The sequence below is a fragment of the Chinchilla lanigera genome, unplaced genomic scaffold, assembly GCF_000276665.1.
Source record: "Chinchilla lanigera isolate Chin_1 unplaced genomic scaffold, ChiLan1.0 scaffold00054, whole genome shotgun sequence".
In the NCBI taxonomy this organism is placed as follows: domain Eukaryota; kingdom Metazoa; phylum Chordata; class Mammalia; order Rodentia; family Chinchillidae; genus Chinchilla; species Chinchilla lanigera.
In genome coordinates, this window is record NW_004955455.1 from 15103945 (window position 1) to 15120287 (window position 16343).

Sequence of the window (16343 nt, forward strand, 5' to 3'; positions counted from 1 at the left end):
AAAAAACAAAAAACAAAGAAAACATCCCAGTGTCTTTTCATGTTCAGCCATCTGCTGGGTACAAGCAGATTATCTGATGTTTTCTGAACATGTTTCTTGGCAGAGCCAGGAGTATTAGATGATGCAACTCTTTTATGGCCACTGCTGAAGGACCTCCCTGATTTTGTCCAGGGGAAACTGAAGCTCAGGGAGAAAGACCCAGCTTGTCCATGACCGCGTGTGAAATTAGCCAGTCTGGAACACCAGTTTTCCTGTAGGCGGAAGAAAATTGACAACATATCCCTTGGTTAATCTCCCCTGTGCTCGATAAAGAAAGGAATTGGAAAGCAGGTCTTTGGAATCCCTAAATCTCAGTCTAAAACTCTGGCTAATTTCTCTACTATTTCATGGTCTCAGTAGGTCACTCCACACTCTGGGCCTCAGTTTCCTTGCCTATAAAATGAGGATCATAGTATGCATGTTGTTGTGTGACAAGAGAATCAAATAGATAATATATTCAACATGCTCTACTTAGCATAATACTTAGCACTCAGTAAATACTCGCACTTCAAGCTTGCTCTACGGCTGTTGTGGAATATAGTTGATAATGTACCACCGAGAACACACGACTGTATCGGATATGAAATCACTTTTCACAACTTCCATTCCCTGCACATCACCTCCCGCTACTATACTGTTCTCCTAGGAAGAAAAAGCTTCATATGACGTGAATGGGACCCTCCACTTCCTTTTTGCCTCAGCCCCTGGGTTTTCACCATGGCAAGGTTTTGCTGGAATTACCTAGCAAGTCCCCTCAAAAAGTCCACAGACTTGAAGCTGAGAAATGGACTCCCCCCTCACCCCCGCCACTCCCGGTCAAATTATTAATTAGTTGCCTTATTGACTAATTTCTAAGCACTCAGTCAAATTGAGAAACCAATCCAATTTGGCCGGCAGAATAACGAAAGCTTTAGTTCATCCATTTTTCAATTGGGTGCATTTCATTGTCTGGGGAGAAAGAGAGAGAGAGAGGCATGAAATAAGGCCTCAAAGCCTCAAAAGTCCAGGGATAGTAATTATTAAGCAATCTTATCTTTATTTCTTCTTCTACCTGATTTCCTATAGTAAAAGAGGACAAAAAAAAAAAAAAAAAAGAGAAAAACATCGCTTCCAGCTTAAGCTGGGAAAAAAAAAGTGTTTGAAAGCCTGTTGCCTCTACCAAGGTTAGCTATTCCATAGCGAATGCCCACATCGGGTACTTTTACTTATTAGTAATAATTGCCAGGCATCTTTATGTAATTCTCTCATATATTCAAACCAACAAGATGTCAGGAATGGAATGAAGCAGGCTATCATCATTTTTTAAAAAATCTTTTTATGTAACTGCTTGCTTTGAAGGGCTCCTAAATCTTTTGCAAACAACTCCTCTGACATCTTGTAGGACAAAAGACAGTGAGGAGTGTTTTAACGGTGGGGATACCAAGGCACAGGAAGTCTGAGCTGTCCCCCAAAGACTGACAAAGTGCCCCAGCCTTCGGCAAGGGCTGGGATCCTACAACAGCCCTTGGGAACAGCACAAAGAAGAACATCAACAGGTTTGTCGTCCTGCCTGCTGGTAGGAGCTTTCTCTTTCCTTCTTGGGAAATACTGCAGGGGACAGTTTAGCTCTGTGGACAAGAGGGGAACAGTCCCCTCTAGCCCTCCACAGGAGCGGAGCCAAAGAGGGTGGCCCCAACTCCCTGGCTCCTTCTCTGAAAAAATCCTCTTAGGGAGAAAGCAAAAACAAACACAGTATAGAAAGTTGGCTTTTCATTTGGGGGGGATTGTCAGGCACCATCCCTGCACCCAAAACATGCTTTTGATTTGGTTTTATTGGCCAGTGAAAAGAATCATTTACTAGTCAAGAGCATGCACTCACAAAAGGATTCAGGTAAATTAGCTTCAGTTCTTACGTAGACAGTGCTCCGTCTTTGGAATTTGAGCTTTAGAAAATAAAGCCGCTTTTGCCACTTACTCGCTCTACTCCCTCGCCCCCTAAGCCTTTTTAAAAGGATTTTTCTTCCCCTTTCTAAAGCTCTTCAAGAAAGAGTTTCTTTTCTTTCATACAGAGGGGTCAGGGAATTAAATTCACCAACATATCTTAACATCAGGGCAGGCAGAAAATTCAATGAAATCCAAATTAGGTTCATTAAAAAAAGGGTTTTTTTTTTTTTTTTTTTGGGCCTGGACCCTTAAAATATGCAAAAATACACTAAAAGAGAGAGAGAGAGAGAGAGAAAGAGAGAGAGAGAGCTTCAAAGCCCATTTTAATAACAAACTACTTGTTGGAAGCATTTACTCACAGCTTCTGCATGCAGTAGCCACCCCTCTCCATCCCAAATGCTTACAATGCAGTCAACATGTAAGCTCTTAGTCCCCGAGAGCCCCAGTGATCACTTGCACAGAAGAAGCGCCCATAAAACTATAAGCCCCGTTTTCCATTGCTCTGCTGTAATTAGCAGCCCAGTAGTAACTGAACGATCCTGAAGCTACAAATGGTGCGGAACTAGAGGGTTTCAATATATAGGAAGGACTCCTGACAGAGTGTGACGTCTTATAACTTGACTTTGTAACTGACACATTCATAAAAGCGAAGTTCTCAGACAGCGCAAGTAGGTACAACCCCGAAGAACTCTTGCTCTGTCTGCGACCCTCTGAACCCCAAATCTGCAACTTTTTCACCCGATCTGTTTTCTTTTTAACTTGTGCCATCTATACTCATAGTTTCTCTGTGTGCAAACCCCATGATTCTGTGATTCCTTTCCTTTCCTTGTTAAATACCTTTCTTCCTAGAAAAAGAGTTCAATTTCTGCAGATCCACTCTGTCACTGGGGTTAAAATACAATATACACATTTCAGGTGATGCGAAGCAAGGACAGGCGAAGGTATGAAATATACAGAAGGAAACAGGAGAAGGAGAAGGAAAAAAACCCAACAACGTGAAACCGGTCTGAAGCCGGCGAATGTTTAAATAACACTTTGCTGTTTAGACATGGAGACGGGAAGTCAGGAAATTTGAGGTTCACCCAGACATCCTGGGCTTCTAAATCTCCTGTCGGTAGAGGGGCACAATGGTGTGAATTTTTAGCAGAGCATCAGTTGGACTTTGAGTTTCCTGAGTTTTTGTTGGATCATATCACAGTGAAATATTATATTCTTCTTCCCCAAATAATATATCTAATTTCCTTTACCAAGAGCAAAAAATACTGTTTCCCAGCAAGTTGCAAGAAAACACATGTTATCTTTCCCAATAGGGCATCATCTATTACGGGGTTTTTTTGAGAGCTAAAAAAATGCCCCAAACAATGCTTTAAACCTGTTTTATTGTGTTGTGTCAGATGGGAAAAAACTGATTTTGATTTATTGTTTTGTGTAGATATTATGTAGATGTTCATGTTTGACATTTCCTGAGAACTATTTCCTTCTTGGAGGTCTTTTAAAAATGCATTTTCGAGAAAGGACTTTGGTTTTTGTTTTGTTTTCTTTTTCTGTGTGTATATGTAGTAGCAGATGAGAGGACCTTTATGATTCTTTATGTTTAAGATGTTATTAAGTTAAAAGAATTTACTGGGAAACTATGAACTTTATAAAAGACAGACATTTCTTGAAAGTCAATTGCTTCCAATGGCCTCTTTTTTTTTTTAAAGCTATTTTTCTATTCTTTCCTCCTATAATTACGGAATGTTTTAAATATGAGTAATTATACCTTGACGTATCTCCTGATTTAAAATGGACCTTTGAGAATGACAGTCAAGTGATTTCTGCATTTTGCAGTTCAATAAAATCAAAAGCAGTTTTTAAAAAAATAAGTATACAACTGGATTTGTTATTCTTTCAAAATCAGTCATAAATACAGACCTTCTTTGAGCGGGGAGGAGGGGTGGGTAAAATTTCAGATTGGAACGAAGTTATAACCCACATCAGGAAAATCGGCCCTTTAATGAGAGAAATGGAAAAGACTTAATCACCAAGGCCCTTCCAAAATGACACTTCAAATTACATCAGAGTTGTACACGGTAATGCAGAGGGAGAGCCTTTCATCTGAAAAATGAAATACTTAATGATTTCAATGAGTTCGTACCTCCCCAAATTTGAGATTTGCATAGCCCTCTCGGTGCCTGGATTTCTTTTATATCTCTATAACTTTTATGGAAACCATTCTTTCTCTTGTTTTCTCTCCCTGTCTTTCAACATGACTGTAATTTGTTTGTTCTAGAGCAGTTTGGGGGGTTGCGGGGGAGAGAGCCCTGCACTTACAGAAAATATCAATTGGGCATTTCCAAGTCATCTAAGGATATTGAGATTAGAGAGCGTTAGATCTGCCCGGGGCAGAAGGCTTAAGATCATTTCTCTCAGCTGAGTTTTAATGATTGGGTACATTTTGTCTAAAAAGGGGTGGGGGTGGGGACAAAAAGGAAGTAAAAAATACTGGGGAGAGGTTTCCAGGGAAAGAGAATGCCTAACGAACTAGTTAGCGTTCTTACCATCAGGGAAGTTGAAGCCATTCATAAATAAACAACGTTAAATCACCTTCATCCGCACCCTCACTCTCTTTATCTCTGAGCTCCTTTTAGCAGAAGTACAGGAGATTAAAGTCTTTTAGAAATTTCCAAGGTCAGACCTCAACTAAAATAGGATTAAGGGGGTAAGGGGTAGGAAGAAGAAGAGAGAGGGAGAAAGGACTTATTCCCCGCTCCCCCTTTCTAACTCTCTGAAATAAATCGGAAGTTATTTCTCCAAATCCTCCTTCCCCTGGCCGGTGGCAACCTTCAAAAGGTCCTGAGATTGTTTAAAATTTTTCCCTCCCTCTTCCTCCCCCCATAGTAAGAAAAACAAGGCTGGAGAGCGGAAGGTCCTTGGAGGTCGACACCGGGACCCTTCCAGGCGGGACTCCAGGGGGCACTGTGACACTAAGAACTTTTCCCCAACGCGGCTGCTAGTTTGATCAGGACTGAAAGAAGAACAACTCTCCCAAGTTTACAACCATTTTCCCTTCAGATGTTCCTGAGCAATATTCCAACAAGGGAAACGGAAAAGGGAAACCGACTCTTTCCTCCCTTTTCCTTCTGGGTCTCCCATGCAAGGTTTAATTTCTACGGCAAAGAAGATGAAACGGTTCTCCTCCCACCATGTGAATACTAATTTCTCTTCTTTGCTTCCCTCCTTCTCTCTCTCCTTTCACCCCTCTCTTTTTTCCTCCAGCCTTCTCTTCCCTCTCTCCGTCAGCATCTTCTCTTTCGTTTTCCCTTCTTCTGACCCCCTCCTCCCTCTTTCCCTCCCTCTCTCTCTCTTTTTAATGCTCCCCTGAAAGAAACAACCACAGCAGCAGAAATCACGACATCTTTCCATCTACCTTTGTTACATTTGCTCTGGTTCTTAATTTCATCCATTCTTTTAAAAAGTCTTCCTGGATGTTGCTTGGCTTTCCATTCATCAGATTGGAGCAGGAGCTCTGTCTCACAGTACATTTTGATAGATCTTAACAGTAATTATGTGGGAACTTCAAAGCAGAAGTATTTGTGCTCTCTGTCTCCCTCCCCCCTTTGCTGTGCGTGCACACACACACACACACACACACACATACTGAACCCTAACCCCACTAAATCCAAACAAAAAATCCTTTTCAAACAGGGCAGAAAATTGTGTTGAAATTAGCAGCAGGCATTTTGAGCGCATGATGATTGCAAGAAAACCTCCCCAAATTTCTGGGAATGGGTTCAGGGGCGGGTGAATGAAAAGATCCTGTTTAAAAAAAAAAAAAAAGTAGAAGATGTGACGAGTTTCCATTAAACATGTTTTTGATCATGTCCCAAAATTTCAGTCTTTTAGACCAGGGACCGTGGATAACTTGCAATCCCAAAAAAGAGGCTGAGAGACACACTGAATCAGGGTCGGCCAAAAAATCAAACCTGCTCCCGATAATATGTTTATTTTCCTAATGTGAAGGATTTGGACCTAGCCAATTTATGCCTTGGCAAAGGCAATTTCATGGCAAAGCGCAAACATTTTAAATAAGAGTTTTATGTATTAATCGTTTTTTAAAAACACCTCCACTTAATTCTGGGGTTGTGCCTGCCTTTTATCAGAGCTGGGCTGCCAGTTTCGAAGGAGCAAAAATACATTCACTAAAATAATGAACAGTACAGCTGGAGGTTTTCACCGATGCAGTTTTTGAATTTTTTATAAATGAGTTTTTTTTTTTATTCATGGACTAAAAATATTAGAAAGGAAGGAAATCCATGAAAGGGCTGAAAATACTAGGAAACATTAACTAAATCCTCTCCTCGAAGAAAGATCAGGAGCTTGAAGCTTCTCTTGAAAGCCGGAGGTGAGCACCAATAGCGGGGTCTGCTAGACTCCATGTCCCATGTAGAAAACATAACCCAGACAGCGAACAAGCTTGGCTCGGGGGGAAGAGGGGGAGACTTCTGAGTCGGGGGTGCGTGTATGCGCAATTTGTACTGTTTCACATATATTTGTCTAAATTCATGTGGGTGATTATTTAGGACAACTTCCATATGGTGCACATGGGAAGAGAATATTTGATTTTTGTATGTTAGGGACACACTTCTAGGGGAACGCGGTAAATAAAAGCACACCACCCTGTCTTGTAAAGACAAACACCCCCCTCTCTTTTATCAAGTTTGGCAATTCACTGTCTCCTTTGAAACCGAAGGATTAGAGGCAAAACAAACTCCAGCAAAGGACACCGAGGCCTGGGCTCTTATGTTTCATCTCTTAGAAGACACAAAATTATTTATGAAGGAGAACCTGCGTGTTTCCTTTGATTTTTTGATGGGCTGCAAAAATGTAATCGCTTAGAAATGAGAAATGAGCTCGTCTGATTAAACAGAAAGGTCTCTTTTCAGGTGAAATGCAAGTTAATTTAATCTCAAAATCTACCTGCACGGGTTGGGTTCTTGCTCCTTTGGAAATGGGCTTATTCATCTGTCTTCTTTTCCTTCATTTATATATTTTGTTTTTGTTCTGTTACTGCCTTGTAAGCTTGCCAGCGATAGTAAATCCTCTTATAAACTGTAACATGCTGACGTAGGGGCCTGGATTAGGAACGTGTAGAACTGAAGTTCCAATGAGCTTATTACTATTATTGATTAATATAACATAATAACACTGGTGGTCTGGTTATCAGCAGAGTCCATCTCTCCCAGATTTCTGATCTTGTTTTTAAAATCTTTAAAAAGGGACGGGGAGGAAAGAGGCCCTATTTATAAATACCCAGTCTAAATCATAGGATAATAGGAAATTCACACAGTAAAAATCGTGGGTTCTTATGCCCGAGGCTGTATCACCAGTTCCTCTCCGCAGCTTTGAAATGGGGGAACACAGCTCGGGGCAAGCAGGACGCTGTTTTATGAAAAAGGCCAGCAGATGGCACTGCAGCACTCATTATAGCCTTGGACTTGGTTTCAGTTCTGTTCTTGGTCTTTCAGACCGGAGCAAGGACAGGGACTTTGGAGCAGTCAACAATTTCATCAGGAGATACAGAAAAGGAAGAAAGCAATCCAGGCAGGGAGCTGTATTTATAGCTGTCAGACTGGCCAGCGTTTGAGAACCTCGCTTGGACGGGGAAAGGAACTTGTTCTGCTGCTGTGGGTGTGTTTTACCCGGCCACCACTGAGCAGAAAACAAGGCTGTGACGGCCGGGAGTTTTCCAATTTCTTTCAGGCATTTAGGGGGGGAAAAAAAATAGGTTCTTTGGTTAGTGGTGTAATTATACCTTCACATTCTTGGTGGTAATGAAAGACTTTTGGGGTTCTTTAGAAATTTTTAATCTAAATTTCTGCTGAGTGGAAGCCTTAATAATGGGAATGCCCAGGGTGCGGAGAGCAGAGATGGATGTCTGTGTGTGGATGTGTGTGTTTGCCCATTTGTGTGTGTGTGTGTGTGTGTGTGACATTGTGAGAAGTGGTGACAGCAGTGGACAGATGATTACAATGGTCAGATGGTGAGGGTACTGGAGGAACACAAAAGGGACCTAGACAGACACGAAGTCATACGATCTGAATCAAAGCTGGGGATGCGTGAACCAACAAAGGATTTTCCTTGACTACTTCTCTCTGTGGCAAAGGAGGGAATTATACCTTAGATGCCGAAATACTATAATTTCTGGGGCAACTGATGGTTACAGAGTCACTGCTACAGAATATCTGAAATTGGAAGAACTCTCTGAATCTGGGTGTAGATTTGGCCACCACAACTGGGTAGAAAGGGGAAGAAAGGGAAGTTTTCATTTTCCTGGAGGCTTCAAGGTCTTCCTAACATAGTTTCCAAGTGCAGTAAAACCTCAATGAACTGGAACCTGGCCAATCAGAGCCAGAGAGGCAAATAACCAGGAAATAAGTGGCTATCGGGAATGTATTAACAACAGAAATAACAAGCCTTCTTCAAGATACTTCCTGGAGCCAACGTAAACCAGTTCTTTATCTTTTGCATTCTTTTTATGGCTTTAAATATACACGTGGCAGAAAAGTCTATTTTTGTTTGTTCACCGTACTGTTTCAGAACTACAAAAAGCTGAGTTAGTATAATCCAAGCCTTCACTCAAGAAATGAATTCATTTGAACACAGAAATAATAACCGGTGAGGGTAGGTAATTTGTTAGAACGAGAAGCCATGCTTGGCCTTTAACATATATCATTTCATCTAATCTTTATGCACATTCATGAAAGAGGTCTGTTATTATCCTACTTTTTAGATAAGGAAAGCAAGTCTCAGAGAGGGTAAGTCATTTGTCCAGGGTCACACAGCACGCAGGGTGTGAAGCTAGAGTCCCAGTTCTCACCTGGGAGCGTGAACTTCAAGTTAGGATAGGTAAGCATGGTTTTCAAGCACACATTTTGAGGCAGGAATGAGCTCTCTGCTTGTAAGGAACATCCACTGAACTAAAAGTCCTCCTGTACTTTTCCTACAGCAATGTCTTGGGGAAGACAGAAGTTTAAGATCCTGAACAATAGAAGTGTAAACTTACTGTCCTAAAGAGATGCCACTCAGGTGGAGACTGAGAGAAGCCAACAGTTCCTGGATACCAGTGAGCTTTGCCTGACAGATCTCAAAGAGCAGAAAAGTATCACAGCCTGTTAGCCTCCTAAAGTGCCGGGTGGGACAGAGCAAGCCAAAGGTAAGATAATTTCCTCCCGGGGTTCAAATATTGGAGGGAGAAGACTGCCAGGGTTTGAAGCTGCTTCCAGCTTCCCCTCTACTCTCTTATTACTCTGCCCCGGCTCTTTGGCAATTGCTGGACAGGAATAGATCCGGAGACCACAGCTAAGGTCAGAGGGCCCTCTTGCCCCAGGATTCCTGCTCCTTATCTTTGCCTCTGTCCTCTTCCCTGGCCTCTCTGTGACTCGGAAGGCTCATTCCAAGGGACCTGTCTTGGGATCTAAATTGGCTGGTCAAGGCTCTGGGGCCAAGTTAGCTCGCCTGCAGAGCTGGGGTCCGCCTGTCTGGCTGGAACGCCTTGTGGGAACACGTCAGTCTCCTTGTTGGGACAGCAGTGGAGGAGCTTCGGTCTTCCCGGTACCCTGGGATGGGGGAAAAGTTTGTGCTGCGCTTGCCTTCATTGTCGTGTAGGGCACTCTGTCACCCAAGCACTGCTTCCTGCCCAGATGCTATGCCCCTCCTCCGCCCGCTCCCCGCAACTCTTCCTGAGAGAATGGCAGGGACCAGACTTTGACAGGGCGTGCTGAGGGGACCCAGGTGTGGTGGGGTGAGGAGGAGGAAGAGGGTATTTGTAATAATGACACCAGCACTGTGTTAAGCGGTGGGCTGTAACTCTCAGGCAACAGTGCTAAACTTAGTCCTTCCAGAGGAAGCTGGGAGGACAAAGCTGGGGAGGCTTTGAGAGGAGGAAGAGGAGGAGGAGGAGGAGACGTTTATGCAGTTGCTAAGTAGAATTCACCAGGTGAAGAGAATGGCAGTGGGGAGCCACTGAAGGATTCAGGGCAAGGGGTTGACTCAACAAACTTGAGCCACGGGTCACTGGACTCGGAGAACTGTGTTTACTTGTGGAGCACTGTGTTTCCAGTCTCAATGCCGTCTCCAACCACAGCCGCTGCTGTCCCCAGCTCTGCGATGGCAATGCTAAAGCATGATAAAAAGGCAGAATCTCTGCTCAAAGCAGACCTCTAGTTCTCACACCAAAGCAGTACGTGGAAGATAAAAACCAACCCACTGTATCTCACAGCTTGTGCTGGGTCTTCTGCTGGGGAGTGGAAGCGAGGTCCCAGAGAGAAACCATTCCTGGAGGTTCACGGAGAGCAGCCTGAAGCACCCAAGAAGGCGTCCCTCCTCAGCGTCTCTCATGCAAAGGGAAAGCATCTTGTACATGGCGACCAATTCCTTGTCCGCTTGCCTGTCCTTCCCCAGTGGAAATAATTGGGGGAGAAAGGCCTGGGAGCACATGCTTTGGTGTCTGCAGGAGGAGGGGGCCTTCAACAAATGTCTGTGGCAGACACGGTGATTCAGAAGGGCACGTCCGTCTTGGAAAATGCCTCCTAATTAAGGGAATATTTTCAACTGAGAAGCATGTCTGAGCTCTCAAGATGCGTCCCTGACCAAGTTGGAAGGAGGGCTTCAGATGTTGGCTTGAATTGAGTCTTTGCATGAACTTTTCCTATACCTTGGCCCCTTCAGCCCCACATACCACATCATTCATTCATTCATTCACTATTTCAACAGATGTTTTCAAGCCCCTCTGCACCAGGCCCTGTGGTAGGTGCTGGGTGTTTAGTAGTAGACAGAAGATCTACTACTGCCTGCTCTCATGGGAGTTTATCGTCTCACGAATGAGAGAGATTTTTATGAAGAGTCCTTGTGTGTCAAGCATTCTTTTACTATGGAATGCGTATGAAAAAGCAATAAACTGGGTCCTTAAAGACTGACATAGTCCAGTCCCAATCCAATCTCCCTTGTTTATTAGCTCTGAGACTATGAACCAGTGCTCGGCTTCCTCCTGCTTTTGTCTCCCTAGCTAGAAAATGGTCATAGTAATGGTATCAGTCTCTGGCCAGATCCCCGACACCTGCAGACTTATCCTTTCACAGAGGGGAGAGAGCTCTTTGATCATAGGACCAGGCAAGGTCTAGGCTTGATTCTGGTTGGCTGGCATGGATCACATGCCTAAACTGAATGGACGCTGTTTTCTTACTGGCTGACCCAGGTCACATGTCCATCACTGGAACTGGGGAGATGAGGTGGAATCAACTCCATCCATATCTGGCACCTGAGATGGGGAGAGGAGTGACTAAATGCGGCTACAGAAGAGGGAGTTCTACATTGTCAAGACCAATACACTATCACAGTGTTAACCAGAGGTTGTGACTTTTGTTAACCTTGGTGTGTGCACTTCCAGACCTTTCCTTTGTGTGCATATTTCTCTATGCCACTGTGTGTGTACCCACATGCATATACGAATATATGGTTTTTTTCCAACATGAGAAACTTGCTTTACTCACTTTACAGACAAATAGATTGTGCCACTGCAGCAGTCTGCAGAGATAAATTGTTATTTTAAATAAGAATTTTAGAACTCTAAGGGTCCTCAGGTGCTCCCACTTTACAGATGAGGAGACTGAGGTTCCCAGTTGAGAGGCTTTCATTCAAGGAGTGCGGCAGATGCCTCCTCCGACCCTTGGGTCCTGTTGCCCACCTCAGCGGGCCCTGGGTGCCCGGAGCTGTAAGGAGCAGCGCGCTCAGGACTGAGCACCAGGTGAACACAGCAGGGCTTTTCTTTGAGGGCAGGTGTTTGTTTTTGCTTTGCATCTGTGCCCTGCCTTGTCAAATACTTAGGGCTGTATCCGGCTTGTATCCTAGGGATGGTAAATACTGAACAAGACACTCCTGGATGAATGTGCAGCTAAATGGCAATTACTGGTAAGCTCCACTTCAGGAAAGTCTCTGTCTGTCTGTCTATCTATCTATCTATCTATTATCTATCTATGCTCTATCTATCTATCTACCTATCTTTTTCTCTCTCTACATACTAATTTAATTGTAGGTGGGGATGAAGAACCCAACTCACAAAAATCGATAAATGCTCAAGAATTTCTTATCTAGGAATTCACTGCCTTAGATTTCTCACTGGAGACAGGGCTCGTTCAACCTCCCCTTTCTGGTACTATTAGCTCTATGTGGCTGCTTAAATCTAGATCCAAGGAAATGAAGCACTCAGTGTCTCAGCACCACTAGCGCCATTGCCCCATGTGGCCAGCGGGGCTGCTGCTCTGGGCGGTGCTGACAGAGATCTCTCCTCCTGCAGGATGTTCAGTGGGACAGTGGATGATTCCACTGGGAGTGGCAGCTCTCCACCTTCTTTTTGCGACGGGGTACTCTGTAAAATGTGGATTCCTGGGTTCCCCAGCATACAAACTACCACACAGGTAGCTGAAGAGCCAGCTGGGAATTTGTACTGTTAAAAGCATACATCCCCCAGGTGCTTGGAGAAACATAGAGGAGGATAAAAAAGGTGAAGGAGCTGGTTGAGGGTGGATGTGTGGTAGGGCTCACAGCCACCAAGGAGCAATCATCTTGAAAGAGAGCTGCCCCCTTATCCACAGTCTGGCTTGCTTTGGTTTCAGTTATCCATGATCAAGAAGAAAACAAACAGGGGTAATAATCAATATTAAGGGGAACAGAGAATCGTAAGGTGAGAGAGAGAGACAGAGACAGAGAGAGAACAGAATCAGGAGAGAGAGGGAGGCATAAAGACAGCCAGGGAAAGAAAAACTTCCTTTGTCAGTGCTGAACACCAAAAACCCCCCAAAATCCAAAGTTCTCCTGTCCAGTTTCTTGAGGAACAGAGGTGCTCTGAGACAGACTTCCGGTCACTCCCAGGGAACTGGAATGTGACTCGGTGGGAGGATGGCTAGGCTGCTGTCAAAGCTGTTATTTTCAGCATGGCAGCCACTGTGGCCACTACAGATCCAAGTGACGGCCGTGCACGGCACGGGCAAAGTGCCTGCTGGATTCTGAAGATGTAGTACATACAGAAAGAAAAGGAGGTAAACCGTGCCGGTCATTTCTACATCGCCTGCGTGTTGAAGTGATACACTTGAGGAGCACCGGCTTCATCAAAACGTCATTGAAATTAGTATCACTTGGTTTTTCTTCTCTTTTGATTTTGCTTTTTGAAGGTGGTCTCTGGAAACCGTCACATTGTGGATGTACCTGTGTGGCGTTTCTGTGGGACCCTGATCCTCTAGGTCCTCGCTGTCCACACCCCAGCTGAACGTTGGTGTAGCAAATGACGGGAAAGATGGACGCAAACCCCAGCGCCAGCGCTCTCCTTTCCCTCCAGAGAGAAGCCTCAGTTTACCCCCGCTGCACTGCCATGCTGTTGTTGGTTGGAGAGGTCCGTCTCCAGGTGCCACCTCCATTAACATGTTCAATGGCAGCGTCACAAAGCCTTCCCCTGCCCGCAGGGCACCCTCCGTGACACCTGCCTGGGCCTCAGGTTCCGCGGAGCATCCAGAGGCGGCCTTTCTCGGAAAAGCAACTCATTGTCTGTCAGAACAGAGGCTTGCAGGTGACTCTTTGCAGCTCTGCATTCAAAAGCGCTTCTTTAGAAAGCAGAAAATGTTTCAAGTGAGTTGAGAGAGATGAGTGTATTTACCGGAACAAATATTTGCTCTTTGTCAGTCTTTGATTATATCTAACTGCACTTTCCTCTATAATTGGATCGGGGGGTAAAACCAGTTCGTTTAAAGCTTGAAAATACTCATTTTCCTTTCCGTTTTGCATTAGCTGTTCTCTTCCCCGCAGCGACAATGTTTGTGTTTGCCACAAAGCCTGGCTCTGCCACTTGGGAGCCCTTCTGCCCCCTGGTTTGTTTTCCAGAACAGTCTTGCCTCCCTTGGCCTTTGTTCTAACCTGGTTTCTGTAAATCAGTTTACCTCGAGGATGATAACAATAATAATACTTGTTAATGTCAGGGAAATGCTTTCATACGGCACTAGCTCATTTGGCATGCAGGATGTCCTCAGGAGGCGGGTGGGGACAGCAGACTTGCCCAGCTGGCGTTTAGTGAGTTGTTCCGTGGTGGGGCATTGACCTCGTGGGGTACCCAGCTGACCAAGGGGGCGCCACCCCATTGGACAGGAGAGAAACTGAGGCTTAGGCAAGGAAGGTCTTACAGGTATCTTGTGATGGAGTGCAGATTTAATGTAGACTTTGACTCCACAAGTCTCTGCTTTTATTTTATTTTATTTCGCTTTTATATTCGCGTGAAATCATGCAACATTTGTCTTTCTGTGCCTGGCTTATTTCACGTAACATAATGTCTTCCAGGTTGATCCATATGCTTGCAAATGGAAGGGTTTTCTTCCGTCAAGGCTGAATAATACTCAAATATATGTGATGTATATAGCGATATATAACACTTTTTAATCCAGTCATCTATCCATGGATGCAGGTTGTTTCCACAATTATGTTTTCTAAACCCTGAAATAAGTGGAGACCCTGGTACTCTGTGATTCTAGTGTCCGCTGTGGGCCAGCTGCGTCAGAATCCCTGGGAGCTGGGTGGGCATACAGAGCCCCAGCCTTTTAAGGGAGTTCCCAGAGTTTGCATTTTAACCCAATCTCCACTGGATTTTTGTGCATATTAGAGCTTGGATAGTGCTACGGTATGGTTAATTAATTAATCAATCAATCAATTGACTCATTAAATATGCATTGAGCCTCTGCTGTGTAGCGCTGCGTTCTGTGCACTGGGTTAACTGCAATGAACAGAAGAGATGAAGCCTGCAGCATCCCAAGGGCCGGCAGCTGAGTGGTGAAGATAGAAGGTTAAGTAACAGGGCAACGGTCCTGGTGGGGCGTGCATATGTGCCTAGGTTGGTGGAGGAGGTCAGCGCAGGCTCCCTGGAGTGAATGAGGCTCCACTGGAGGCCAGTAGGTATGTACCGTGTAGGGGTAAGGAGTCAGGGAAAGAAAGGGTGAGAGGGAGCACTGGGCAGAGGTGCAAGTGTTCTGTGCCGAGGCCTCAGGAGAAGCAGCGTGGCTTATCAATGCCCAAATACCTCATTCATTCATTCAGCAAACCTAGATAGGATGCCTGACTGTATTTACAGCCAGTAATGTTTTTAATGATGGGGAGGTGCTGATGGTGATGAAGGTGATGACAACAATCAACACTTAAATATCCAGATACTATTCAAGCTCTTTGCAAAATTAACTCCATTAACCATCATTAGCAGCTGCAGAAAACAAATTCCACGCTAACCCTCATCTGACAGATAAGGAGGGATTAGGCAAGGAAAGGTTAATGAAGGTACCTGGATGCTGCAGCAGAGCCCAGATGCAATCCCGGGGTACCTGGCTCCGGAGGTCTTGGTTTCCATTATTCCATCATAAGATTGGAGTTTTCTTTCCAAGACACTACCCACTGACACGTAAGCAGACTTTTCCCTCGAGCTTGTCTGTGTCTCCAAATAAGCATCATGTTCTGAGCTTCTCCTATTTAGAGATCCCTTCACAGGTGTTGGAGTCTCCATCTCTCTCACCTTCCCACACAGAGGCCTCACACAGGAATGGCAAGGTCTCCCTCTCGTCTCCAAGACTTTATGCTCATCTTCAGGCAGTGTGTGCTCCCGTCACTGTCCTCTCTTCTTTCCGTTCTCACCTGACCCTTAGACATCTTTTCAGATGCCGCTACAGCCGTAAAGCTCTTGCAAGCTTACATAGCAACACACACACACACACAATTCATTCACATTTGTCTCATATTCATCTGTGACATTCATCGTCATATGCATACATAGCCTCATACTTACACACACAATACTCACCAAGGGTCATTTACACACACACACACACACATATCTATCCAAAATGCATTCACATGCCATGCTTGTTCACACAGTGCAATACACATACACACACACATGCACATCCCATCACTTTCATTCACATGCTCACTCACACACACATTTGCACTCACACGAGTACCCCCCATACATTTGCACACTCACGCAAACCCACACACATTCACACACACTCACAAGCAGCAGGTTTTGTACCACAGGCACACATCAAGAGCTGGGTGGCTGCCAGTCACCAAAGAACTTTGCAGTGATGTCAGAGAGGAAAAGTTCAAATGAAAATCAGATCTGGTAATTATAGAATTTTCTACATGCACATTTTTTTCCCCAGGCTGGACTTAAAAATAAAAGACGCCCAGGAGATGAGAGCTTTTTTCTGTGGCTTGGGAAGTAAGCAAAACCACATTTGAGGGAGTGACAAGAACTCCCTCCACCACTCTGAAAAACTGCTTCATGGAGGAGAAGGGGACCGGGTGACAGCATTTTG

At 44.5% G+C, this 16343-nt stretch overlaps 1 long non-coding RNA gene across 2 annotated transcripts in view; it reads left to right on the plus strand.

Moving 5' to 3' along the window:
- The first annotated feature begins 1287 nt into the window (after positions 1–1287).
- Positions 1288–16343, plus strand: part of LOC102026293 — a 35092-nt gene continuing 20036 nt past the window's right edge. The window contains exons 1-3 of one of the 2 annotated variants that reach the window (XR_001236271.1): positions 1288–1574; positions 8951–9157; positions 11851–11910. This is a non-coding gene — a long non-coding RNA (uncharacterized LOC102026293). Of the gene's footprint in view, positions 1575–8950; positions 9158–11226; positions 11352–11850; positions 11911–16343 lie in introns of those variants that run through there. The other variant, XR_262860.2, reaches the window with a different exon arrangement.